Raw genomic sequence first — 12,470 nt, 5'->3', positions numbered from 1 at the left:
AGCTTTCTTTTGGTGTCCATTAGCATGGTAAATTGTTTTCCACCCCCTCACTTTCAATCCTGGGGTGTCTTTGGGTCTAAAATCAGTCTCTTGCAGACAGCATAATGATGTGTCTTGCTTTTTTTAATCCAATCTGATAGCCTGTGTCTTTGATTGGGGCTTTTAACCCATTTACATTCAGGGTAACTATTGAAAGATAGGAATTTAGTGCCATTTATTGCCTGTAAGGTGACTGTTACTGTATATTGTCTGTGTTCCTTTCTGGTCTGCGTTGCTTTTAGGCTCTCTCTTTTAGTCGTCTACGTTGCTTAGAGGACCCCTTTCAATATTTCTTCTAGGGCTGGTTTCGTGTTTGGAAATCCCTTTAGTTTTTGTTTGTCCTGGAAGCTTTTATCTCTCCTTCTATTTTCAACGACAACCTAGCTGGATATACTATTCTTGGCAGAATATTTTTCTCGTTTAGTGCTCTAAAGATATCATGCCAGTCCTTTCTGGCCTGCCAGGTCTCTGTGGATAGGTCTGTTGCCAATCTAATATTTCTTCCATTATAGGTTACATATCTCTTGTCCCGAGCTGCTTTCTGGATTTTCTCTTTGTGTCTGAGCCTCGTAAGTTTTACTATTAGATGTCGGAGTGTTGACCTATTTTTCTTAATTTTGAGAGGGTTTCTCTGTGCCTCCTGGATTTTGATGCCTGTTTCCTTCCCCACATTAGGGAAGTTCTCTTCTATAATATGCTCCAATACACCTTCTGCCCCTCTCTCTCTTTCTTCTTCTTCTGGGATCCCAATTATTCTAATGTTGTTTTGTCTTATCGTATCACTTATCTCTCGAAATCTGCCCTCGTGATCCAGTAGTTGTTTATCTCTCTTTTTCTCAGCTTCTTTATTTTCCATCATTTGGTCTTATATATTGCTGATTCTCTCTTCTGCTTCATTTATCCTAGCAGTTAGTGCCCCCATTTTTTATTGCACCTCATTAATAGCCTTTTTGATTTCGACTTGGTTAGATTTTAGTTCTTTTATTTCTCCAGAAAGGGTTTCTCTCATAACTTCCATGCTTTTTTTAAGCCCAGCTAATATCTTTAAAGTCATGATTCTGAACTCTAGGTCCCACATCACACTCATGTTCATATTGAGTAGGTCCCTGGCAGACAGTAGTACCTCTTGTTCTTTTTGTTGAGGTGATTTTTTTCATCTTGTCATTCTGTCCACAGGAGAATAGATGAATGAGAGAACAAAATGCTAACAGGTGTAACAACGTCCCCAGAAAATATACTCTAATCAAATCAGGAAAGACCTGAAACCAGGGGGAAAGAAAGGGAAAGAAAGAAAAAAGAAAGAGAAAAAAAGAAAAAGAAAAAGATAAAAACAAACAAAAACAGAACAAAACAAAACAAAAAACAGAATATGATCAAATATGATCAGGCTGGTGCCTAGATCAGTGCCACACACTAGATTTTGGGTGTATTTTGGTCTGTTAGAAGAAAGTGCCTCCTTAAATTTTAAAGAAAGAAAGACTTATATATGTACAAAATAAGGATTGATACGATGAAGGGATGGAATATGACTGTAAAGATGAAAATTATAAAAAAATTTTAAAAAAGGAATTGATAAGATGTTTGAAAAAAGAAAGAAGAGGATTAAAAAAAAGGAAAGAAAGAAAAAAAAAAGGGGAGAGAATGTGATTAGGCAGGAGACTAGAACAAAGCCATACACTAGAGAATTAGGGTATATTTTGATATGTTAAGAAGAAACTGTATTTCAAAATTTTAAAGAGAGAACAACTTATATATATATATGCCAAAAATAAGGGTAACTACTATGAAGGGATAGGATATGACTCTAAAAATGAAAAATAAAAATGTTTTTTTAGAAAAAGGGATTGAAAAGATGTTGGTTGAAAAAGGGAAAAAGAAAAATTCAAAAAAAAAGTTAAAAAAATTAACTTTGAAAGACTAGTGAATTATGGTAAAAAAAAGCCATGAATTCTATGTGCAGTATTTCCCTAGCACTGGAGTTCTGCTCTTTTCATTGATCGCTAAACTTGGTCTTGGCTGGTGTTTGTGACGATCTTCTGGGGGATGGCCTTGTTGCCATGGTTCCCAAATGTCTTTGCTGGAGGCGGAATTGCCCCGCCCTTGCTGGTCCAGGCTAAGCATTCTGCTCGTGTTTGCTCTTGGGAGCTTTTGTTCCCTGCAAGCTTTCTGTACAGCGTTGGAGGACGAGAGTGAAAATGTCGGCCTCCCAATCTCCGCCCGGAGGAGCTGAGAACTTGGGGCCCCGCTCCTCAGTGCGCCCCCAGAGAAAAGCAGTCACTCCCGTCTCCCTGGTTTCCGGCCGCACTCCGTGCTCACCCGGCCTGTGACCGAGCGTTTCTATCTCTGGCACCCGACCCCGTGTGGAGTCTCCAAACCCAACAGATCCCTGCGGTGCGCTCCCACGCCGCTCCTCCCGGGGGAGGAAGGGGAGTCTCCCGCTTGTTGGGTCCCTGCTGGAGGAGCCGTGCCCCGACTGGGCCACGGATCACAGTTTATGGCAACCCCGAGCTGAGAGCCCGCGCCTCGGCTCCGTCTCTGCAGCCGGCTTCCCCGCTCCGATACCTGGGAGCTCTGCCGCACTCAGGCACCCTCGGTGTTCCTGTGACCCCAAGGGTCCTGAGACCATACTGTCCCACGAGGGTTCCACCCCCCGCTTAGCCACTGGAGCGACGTCCCTCAGCGGAGCCGATTTCTAAAAGGTCCGATTTTGTGCTCCGCGGCTCTAGCACTTGCCAGAAGCGGCCGACGGAGGCCCCCTCCCCCACCATCTATCCTCCCGAATATTGCCTCGGATGCACTTCTCCGCACGTCCTACCTTCCAGAAAGTGGTCGCTTCTCTGTTCAGAGAGTTGTTGCAATTCTTTTCTTTGATCTCCTGTTGAGTTCATAGGTGTTCAAAATGGTTTGATCCCTATCCAGCTGAATTCCTGAGACCAGAAGAAATCCAGGTCTCCTACTCCTCCGCCATCTTGCTCCGCCCCCTGGCCTCCAGTCTTAAGCAGGACCTCTACACCTATATGCCTGAGAGGGGAGTTCCTCAGCATGCTTGCCCCTCCTCCTCATGGCAGCCAACCTCAGCCTTGTCTCTATGCAGGAACTGCATGGAATAGTATTTCCTACCACTCCCCCAGTGGTAGCGTACGTTTACTAGTGTTTAAATAGGATCCTGGGCTCAGGACAATTTCCTGTCCCTCTCCAGGAACAGTGGGCTTTTATTTATTTTACTCTTCTCCAGCAACAGTGCATCTTTGCTTATGCCTTGAGGGTGGCAGGAGTTGTTAACCCTCTTCCAGCAGTCTAACAGTTTTGCTACATAAGAGAAGAGAGCCCAGATAGGGGTTGCATTGTATGCCTTTCCCAGAGAGACATTCCCTGCAAAACCAAGGGAGGCACTTTCTGGTCCTCAGCCTGTCCCCATTCTTTAATATTAGCACCTGGGGAAGGCCCATGGAGAAGAATCTGTGAGTAGATAGGACTCTTGTGTCTGGGGCTCCAGGTGCTTCCTACTGTCACACTAGCTCACGTTCAGTCTTAAGCAATTTAATAAAATTCTAACTAATTTCTTACCTGTTGTTATGGAAGCCACCTTGTTCTTCTTGTGCTCTGCCACAGGTAAGACAGTGTTTGTGTCATTTCTTCTTTTTCTTGGTATTCAGCCTACTCGGTTGTCCTGTGCCCTCGGTTCTCTAGTGAGTTCCAAAAAATTATGATTTTGTAGTTTTTATCCAGCTTTTTCTCATCATTAGGGTGAGACCAGTGTTCTTTAAATCCCAGTCAGAAGCAGAATTAAGGTTATCTTTTCCTAATTTAGATATGCATTATTCTACCTTACCTTTGGTATCAATCTAGAAACTACATGAAGGGTTGGCAATGGCAAAAAATAAAAAATCCAAAGCTATTCCTTTACTCATATCTAGTTGGACTATAAAATTTTATTTGATTCTCTTGGTCGGGGTATGTGTTATGGTCTGAGATATTTATTTTGCCAGCTAAATTGAAGGATAAATGTAACCATCCAATATGTTCATCTCCTATGGGTAAGATCACCCATTATCAAGAATCCATTCTACCAGTTATAATGTGCACCCTCAGGAAGGCTTTTTTCCACTTCAAATTCTTTGTAAGGAGAAGTAGTCCACTAAGAATACTTGTAGTCAAACACTTGGAATGGCCTAAGATCCCCAGAGGACAAGGAGTCTTTATCCTTAATTGGCACAGAAAAGCCAGAGGCCCATAAGTGCAAAGAAGCCAGACACTCCTCAAGAAAGTAATCAACTTTAGTGGAGCTGTAAGTTTATTTTCTCTGGGTTTTGATATGACAGACCATCTCAGGTACATCCAAGAATATTTCTACCTCCTCTTTCAGCACAAGACCATTTACTTCACTTAGATGTTGCTTGTAAAAGGTGCATTATCAAAAAGGTTAGTGTAATATCCTATTATTCCATCCCCAGCTTTTTCTATACCCAAATGTCCCAACTTATTTCTTTTTTAGGAATTATTATTCATGGTTTCAAATGTTGAGTCTCTTTGTTATTTAACTTTTAGGATCTATAAAAAGAAAATATGGGAAATTGACAAATGGAGGATCGTCTGGGTGGCTTAGTCGATTAAGCAGCAGACTCTTGATTTGGCTCAAGTTGATATCTCAGGGTCGTGGGGTGGAGCTCTGCATCGGGCTTCACACTCAGCATGGAGTCTGCTGGAGATTCTCTTTCCCTCTCTCTCTGCCCCTCCCTCTGCTCTCACCCTCTCTAAATAAATAAGTAAATAAAATCTTTTTTTAAAAAAATATTGACAAAGGGAAATATCTTTTGGAATTGAACTGATTCATATGATTAAATCAAGTAATGATATTTACGTAAGTAGAGTTGTAGCAATCCTACCTTAGATATTTATTTATAGTTATTTTATTTTTGTAAAGATTTGTTTATTTACTGGAGAGAGAGAGAACAGGAGTTGGGGGAGGGGCAGAGGGAGAGAATTGTCAAGCAGACTTCTCGCTGAGCACAGAGCCTGACTTGGGGCCCAATCCCACCACCCATTAGATCATGACCTGAGCCAAAACCAAGAGTCGGCCACTTAACCAACTGAGCCATTCAGGTGCCCCTATTTATAGTTATTTTAAGATAATTTTTATTAGAATTTTTTTTTAGTTTTTATTTAAATTCCAGTTAGTTGACATACAGTGTAATATTAGTTTCAGGTATACACTTTAGTGATTTAGCACTTACATAAGACACCTGGTGCTCATCACAAGTGTCCTCCTTAATCCCCATCACCTATTTAACCCATTCCCCCATCCACCTCCCCTCTGGTAGCCATGCATCTGTTCTCTATAGTTCAGAGTCTGTTTCTTGGTTTGCCTCTCTTTTTTTTTCCCCTATGTTCATTTGTTTTGGTTCTTAAATTCCACATATGAGTGAAATCGTATGGCATTTGTCTTTCTCTGACTGACTTATTTCACTTAGCATAATACTCTCTAGCTCCATCCATGTTGTTGCAAATGGCAAGACTTCATTCTTTTTTATGGCCGAGTAATATTCCATTGTATATTAGAATATTCTTGATCAAAATTCATTTTAAAAACATCAATTGGAGGTATGGCTATTAACTGGGTTTTTACAGTTGTCATATCCCATAATTCAGTAAATTAATTCTACTAGCAATAGCTTGGGGTATCTAAAATATAGACTGACCCTGTCTAGGTCATTAATAACAGTAAGTGCAACATTTATGCTATGAAAAACCCTATGAAGTGTTCCTCTAAAGATTAAAAAATAGAACTACCATATAACCCAACTACCATATATACTTCTGGGTATATAATCAAAGGAATTGAAAATAAGATTTTGAATAGCTATTGCATTCCATGTTCACTGCAGCATTATTCACAGTAGCCTAGATGTGGAAGCAACCTAAGTATCCACTGACAGGTAAAGAAAATGGATAAAGAATGGATAAAGAAAATGTAGTATAACATAAAACAATATAATTCAGCCTTAAAAGAGAAGGAAGTCCTACGTGGATAATAACTCAAGGACATTATAGTAAGTGAAATAAGCCAATCACAAAAAGACAAATACTGCATGCCACCCACTCATGAGGTGTCTAAAATAATCAAACTCATAGAAGTAGAAGGTAAAGTGGTGGTTACCAGGAGCTGGGGAAATAGAAAAATGATGAGCTTCTGTTGAATGGATATAACATGTCTATATGCAAGATGAGAAAGTTCTAGAATTCTGCTGTACAATATTGTGCTTACAGATAACAATAAGGTACAATAATATACACTTAAATATTTGTGAAGGGCTTATATTATTTTTTAACCAGAAATAAATGAACAAACAAATAAATATTAAAAGTGGGGGACAAAGCCATCAGAGACAAAAAAAAAAAAACAACAACCCACATTTCATACAGGGAGCAATGATAAGAATTGTGGTTGGGCAGTTAGAATGGCAAAAATGGACAGGGAAAGAAACAACACATGTTGGAGAGGTTGTGGAGAAAGGGGAACCCTCTTACACTGTTGGTCGGAATGCAAGTTGGTAGAGCCACTTTGGAAAACAGTGTGGAGGTGCCTCAAAAAATTAAAAATAGAGCTACCCTATGACCCAGCAAGTGCACTCCTGGGTATTTACCACAAAGACACAGACATAGTGAAAAGAAGGGCCATATGCACCCCAATGTTCATAGCGGCAATGTCTGCAATAGCCAAACCGTGGAAAGAGCCGAGATGCCCTTCAACAGATGAATGGATAAAGAAGATGTGGTCCATATATACAATGGAATATTACTCAGCCATCAGAAAGGATGAATACCCAACTTTTACATCAACATGGATGGGACTGGAGGAGCTTATGCTAAGTGAAATAAGTCAAGCAGAGAAAGTCAATTATCATACGGTTTCACTTATTTGTGGAACATAAGGAACAGCATGGAGGACATTAGGAGAAGGAAGGGAAAATGAAGGTGGGGAAATTGGAGGGAGAGATGAACCATGAGAGCCTATGGACTCTGAGAAACAGGTTTTTAGAGGGGAGGGTGGTGGGATGGGTTAGCCCAGTGATACAATATTAAGTAGGGCACATACTGCATGGAGCACTGGGTGTTATATGAAAACAATGGATCGTGGATCACCACATCAAAAACTAATGATGTATTGTATGATGACTAACATAACATAATTAAAAAAAAAAAAGAATTGTGGTTGGCTTCTCATCATTACAATTCAAGTTACAGTGCATTGGAACAACATCATAAATAGTGCTTCAGAAAAAAAAATATAATTCTATACTCAGTAAAAATATCCTTCAAAAATGTAGGTAGAATAAAGTCATTTTCAGATCATGATAGTCAGCTACTCTGACATTACCAGGATCCGTGCTGTTTTATGTTTTCAGTCGCCAGAAAATCCCAATGTTGTGATGACAATCACAGATGTCACATAAAAATGCTGCCTTAGATGAGCAGAATTTCATATTATCTTGCTTCTTGCTGGATGCATCAACTTGGAGAATTCTATAGTTTTTTTTCTACCATTAGTACATCCGCTGTGTCTATCTTTTCTGATAACAGTATCTATGTTACACTAATTCATTACAGATGTTTGAATTTTGTTGTTGTATAATTTATTGAGATGTGAGAATGTTGTTTTGGAAAATTCCTATACCGTGGAGGGAAATATATATTTATATATAGAGAGAGCATGCACGCTGTATGTTAGTGCATTCATAAATTAATGATGCAGTATTCTATTCTCAAATTCCTTTTTAAGGGAGACAAAAAATTCATTACCTTAAAAGTATATCTGGTGACAATGCAAAATTCTTTCTGCTTACTTTCTAAACTTTAGAATGGGGATTTTATTACAAGAGACAGTTAACTGTAAAGTCATCCTCTTGAACATTTTTGAAACTTTAATTTTGTGAAACTGCACAAAACATTAGTGCATAGCAGGCAGTGTTATGCTTTATTAAATTATATAAAAGTTCCACATTTGGTATAAGAATAATGGCTGGTATTAACTATAAAACTCCTCACACACAATAGAACATGACATTTGAAGTAGCTCTCTCTATCCAGAATGATCTTGTCTTCATACAAATGATTTGCATGCATATTGCAACTTGAAACAAGTTAATAACATGCTAAATTTTCTTTTATCTTGTCAATTTAGGAAAAAAGTCATATTCATCATTTATAATTTTAGTCTAGTTTATAGAATGTTATGTGTGATAAAATTTCACAAATTAGATACAGTCTTGTAGATTTTTTTTCCTGATTTACCTTAAATTTGAACCATTTTTGCTATATAGACTTTCACAGATGTTGCATAATTTTCTTTTTGCATGTGTGTTGTTTTCTGGGTATCAAGATGTTCAGTTGTACTATTGGGACATGACAGGGTACTGAATTCTTTTGTTCTGTCCTCCATGTACACACTCCAAATAAGGATTAATAGAATGCTGCTGGAGAGTAGAATAAATGGCACTACTCGAATAGTATCAAAATAGTGATTATAGATATTCTCCTCACTAGCCAGATGCATGAAAAGATAATCAGAAACCAGCAAAATAAGCCAGACAGAGGAACACAAATACTGCACAGTATCCCGTATATGCGGAAGTTTTAAAAATAAAAAAGAAGTGAAACTCATAGAAGCAGAGAATAGAAAAGTGGTTGCCAGGAGCTGTAGGGTGGGGGAAATAGGGAGACGTTGGTAAAAGGACACAAACATTCAGCTATCAGATGAGTAAGATCTGAGGAACTAATGTAAAACATGGTGACTGTAGTTAACAGTATTATGTAATTGAAATTTGCTGAGGGAGTAGAACTTAAATGTTCACACACACACGATAAATATGTGAGGTGTTAGGTGTGTTCATTAACTAGATGGTAGGAGCCCTTTCACAGTGTGGATATCAAGTCACCATTGTATACACTTTAAATATCTTAAAACTTTGTCAATTATACTTCAATAGAGCTGAAAAAAAAAGAAAATTACAAACCTACAGAAAAATTGCAAGATGATATCATTAGAACTTGTCTATTCTTCACCTGGATTTATCTATTAAGATTTGGACACATTTGCTTTTTATACAATTACATGTATAATTACTTTTAATATTTTTTGTTATATCTTTTTAAAAATATTTTATTTATTTATTTGACAGAGAGAGAGACAGCGAGAGCAGGAACACAGCAGGGGGAGTGGGAGAGGGAGAAACAGGCCTCCCGCCAAGCCAGGAGCCCGATGCGGGGCTTGATCCCAGGACCCCAGGATCATGACCCGAGCCCAAGGCAGACACCTAATGACTGAGCCACCCAGGCGCCCCTTTTTGCTCTATCTTTTAAAAGTAATACATTTCACAACTTTTTTCCCTTAAATATTTCAGGGTGGTCAAATAAATAAAATCTTTAAAAAAATATTTCAGGGTGTATCTTTTATTTGTTTTTATTTATTTTTTAAGAAGATTTTTACTTATTTATTAGAGAGAGAGAGAGCACAAGCAGGGGGGAGGAGCAGGCAGAGGGAGAGGGAGAAGCAGGCTTCCCGCAGAGCAGGGAGCCTGATGTGGGGCTTGATCCCAGGACCCTGGGATCATGACCTGAGCTGAAGGCAGATGCTTAACGACTGAGCCACCCAGTCGCCCCTCTAAATAACTTTTAAGTGAAACAGTAAAATTCACAAGGAGACTAAGTAAATAAAGAATGTCAATAAATGCCAGAAGAACTGCATTAAGGTGAGGACAGAAAACCCCGGGGTTTGTGGTTTAGATTGCAAAAACCATCAAGCTATTATATAGAGTAGGAGAACCTTCTCTTTCCTCTCCGGACCATGTCCATCTCCCTTAAGTGTTTTCTACAGTGATGGTGAGCAAGACCATCTCCACAAAAACATAGGATAGCCTAATGAGTAATATGGAAGAATAAATGTGTAAATTATATATCTACAGAGGGAACATTATAAGGAAACCAACCTCTATAATAAAACAGTGCTGCATGTCATGGTTAAAGAAAAAAGACTCAGTAAAATTGAGGAAGAACTTAACATTACTTTTAAATAGCCTTTGTAAAGTTAGGTAACTTATGACGACAGCATCCATATTCCCCTTCTTGCTGCACACTAGGAGGCAGTGTCTCAATCTCATGCATGACATGTAATCTTGTCTTTCCAACTGGGATCATGAGGAATCTTCTCTCTCTGAGTGTCATGAGGTCTCCTATAACTACTTTAGTGACACAGTATCCCTCCTCCCTTCTTGACCACAGGATGTCTTAGAGAGGGACCTTAGCTTGTACACCTATGGATGTGATGGCTTGTTACTTTGGTGTGTTAAGGAAATAGACTGTGATGGTCTACAACCTTGGTATGGAGAGCTCTTCCCCTCTTCCTTCTGGCAATTCACGTATACTAAAAAGTCTTAAATTCTGAGTCTCTTGTTTTTTCATGCCTTCCCAAAACAGTATCTTTGGGTATCTGGATTCAGCTAGATAGTAGGTCCAGAAAAAGGATATAAAACACAATCTTTTCTATTGTTGTTGCAGGCATCATAAATGAGAGAAAGAGGAAGAAAGAAAACTTGGGCCCCCAGTTTGGTTCTCAGAGGTTTCTAATATTTAAGGACAGGCTAGGACACATGTCCTCTCACTTTGGAACATCTAGCCATCTCTAACATTTGATAACAGGACCAAGATTGCAGAATTGGTTAATGTCGATGTTAATTTCAGGGACTTTGGGGTGCCTTAAAAATGGCTCAAGATGAGAAGCGCAGCAACTGTGCTATTGCTGAGTGGTGGAGATGGAGGATGTGATTCTAAATATGGGGACACAGAGGACAGAAGGTAGGTGGCAGTGTGGGGAAAATGATCCTTCAAGTAGAATTTCAAATAACTCTGGTGAATGTCCTTGCCAGGCATTTCTTGGAATTCAAAGGTTTATGTCTTTCTGTGTTATTACATATCCTAGCTGAAAATATTCTTTCCTTTGCTATAAACCAATTCGGCTTTCAATAGTCAGCATGTTTAATGGGGATCATGAAAAGGGGTAATTTGTGTCTGCCTAGTAATTCAACTGGTGTCCATACTGGAACTCTAGCCAATAAAAATGTGTATTTCCTTTTCCTGCCACTGACATTTCTGGCACAAGGACTACTGAACTTATATACGTGGTACGTGCTAGATTGGTACCCAATTATTTTGAATCCAATTTATAAATTATACTCTGGACATCTTATAGCCTGGTTCCACCCAATTTGCTAACTATTCCCTGCCCGCCCCTCCCCCCCACCTTATAAAGATAATCTTCAGTCCATATTGCACCTCCCCTGGTGCTTAATACTAAAACTTACAACTTATGTTTTTGGAGTGCTTAATATGTGCCAGACATTTTTCCAATTTGTTTATATTTTCTCATTCATTTGATTTGTGCAATACACCTATAATTTGGGAACTGTCATTTTCCCTCATTTTAAAGATGAGAATTCAGTGACACAGAGATATTAAATAATTTCCCCCACTTTATAGAGCCAACAAAAGGCAGATCTGTGATCTTCATTCAGAGTCCAGCTCCACAGTATGTACTTTTAATCACTACACTACACTGCTCCACCCGCAGTGTTTATATAATATTATTGATGTGTTTTGTTTTATATTAATAGGTGATTACTAGAATGTAAGCTCCTCAAGGGATCTGTTTCATTCAGTATGTGTCCAAATTCCTAGAATAGTCCCTGGCACACAATAGGAACTTTAGCATTCCATATTAAGTAAAGGTTGTGTAAATGTGATATATTAGTACAATTGAATATTTGTCATTTGATATATATTGATCTATAAATATACACACACACATATATATAAGAGAGAGATCTATAAACATATTCACAAATATATATGTAGATTCATCTATTATCTATAGACCTATAGACAGACTGTGCCCACTATCCCCTCTCGATGTCTTCCAACTGATGGACCCTCTAGTTTAACTTCCACAATCAAACACAAAATTTGCTTATAGCAGGGTGATTATCAGGATGGAAATTGACCCTTTTCAAGAAAGATAACACTGTTCTCACTCTCTTGGGGTTTCTGTGAGGAAAATGTTACCACTAGTCAGTCTTTCTCTTAAGAACACCCTGAGGATCATATACACCTGATATCATATATTTATGTGCATAATATGTTAACATGATTATTCAACAGAGATCAAAAGGCTACTAGTGAAAGTTGCACTTCACAACACCTACTGAGGAGATAGGACACACTTTGGTCAGTAAATAAAGGAGGTCAGGAGTGATGTCACCAAGATGGTGGGATGTGAGGCTCTTGACATTCTCTCCTCCCAGGGACACACTCAGAGGGGGCAGTTCCCTCTGAGAGAAATCCAGAAACTTGCAGAGCAACTTCTACACATTAGGTGAATG

This window comes from Callorhinus ursinus, unplaced genomic scaffold (genome assembly GCF_003265705.2).
Source record: "Callorhinus ursinus isolate GAN/ISIS: 27379988/994484 unplaced genomic scaffold, GSC_fseal_2.0 scaffold21, whole genome shotgun sequence".
Taxonomy (NCBI): domain Eukaryota; kingdom Metazoa; phylum Chordata; class Mammalia; order Carnivora; family Otariidae; genus Callorhinus; species Callorhinus ursinus.
The sequence above is the reverse complement of the archived record's forward strand: the minus strand, read 5'-3'. Positions refer to the sequence as shown.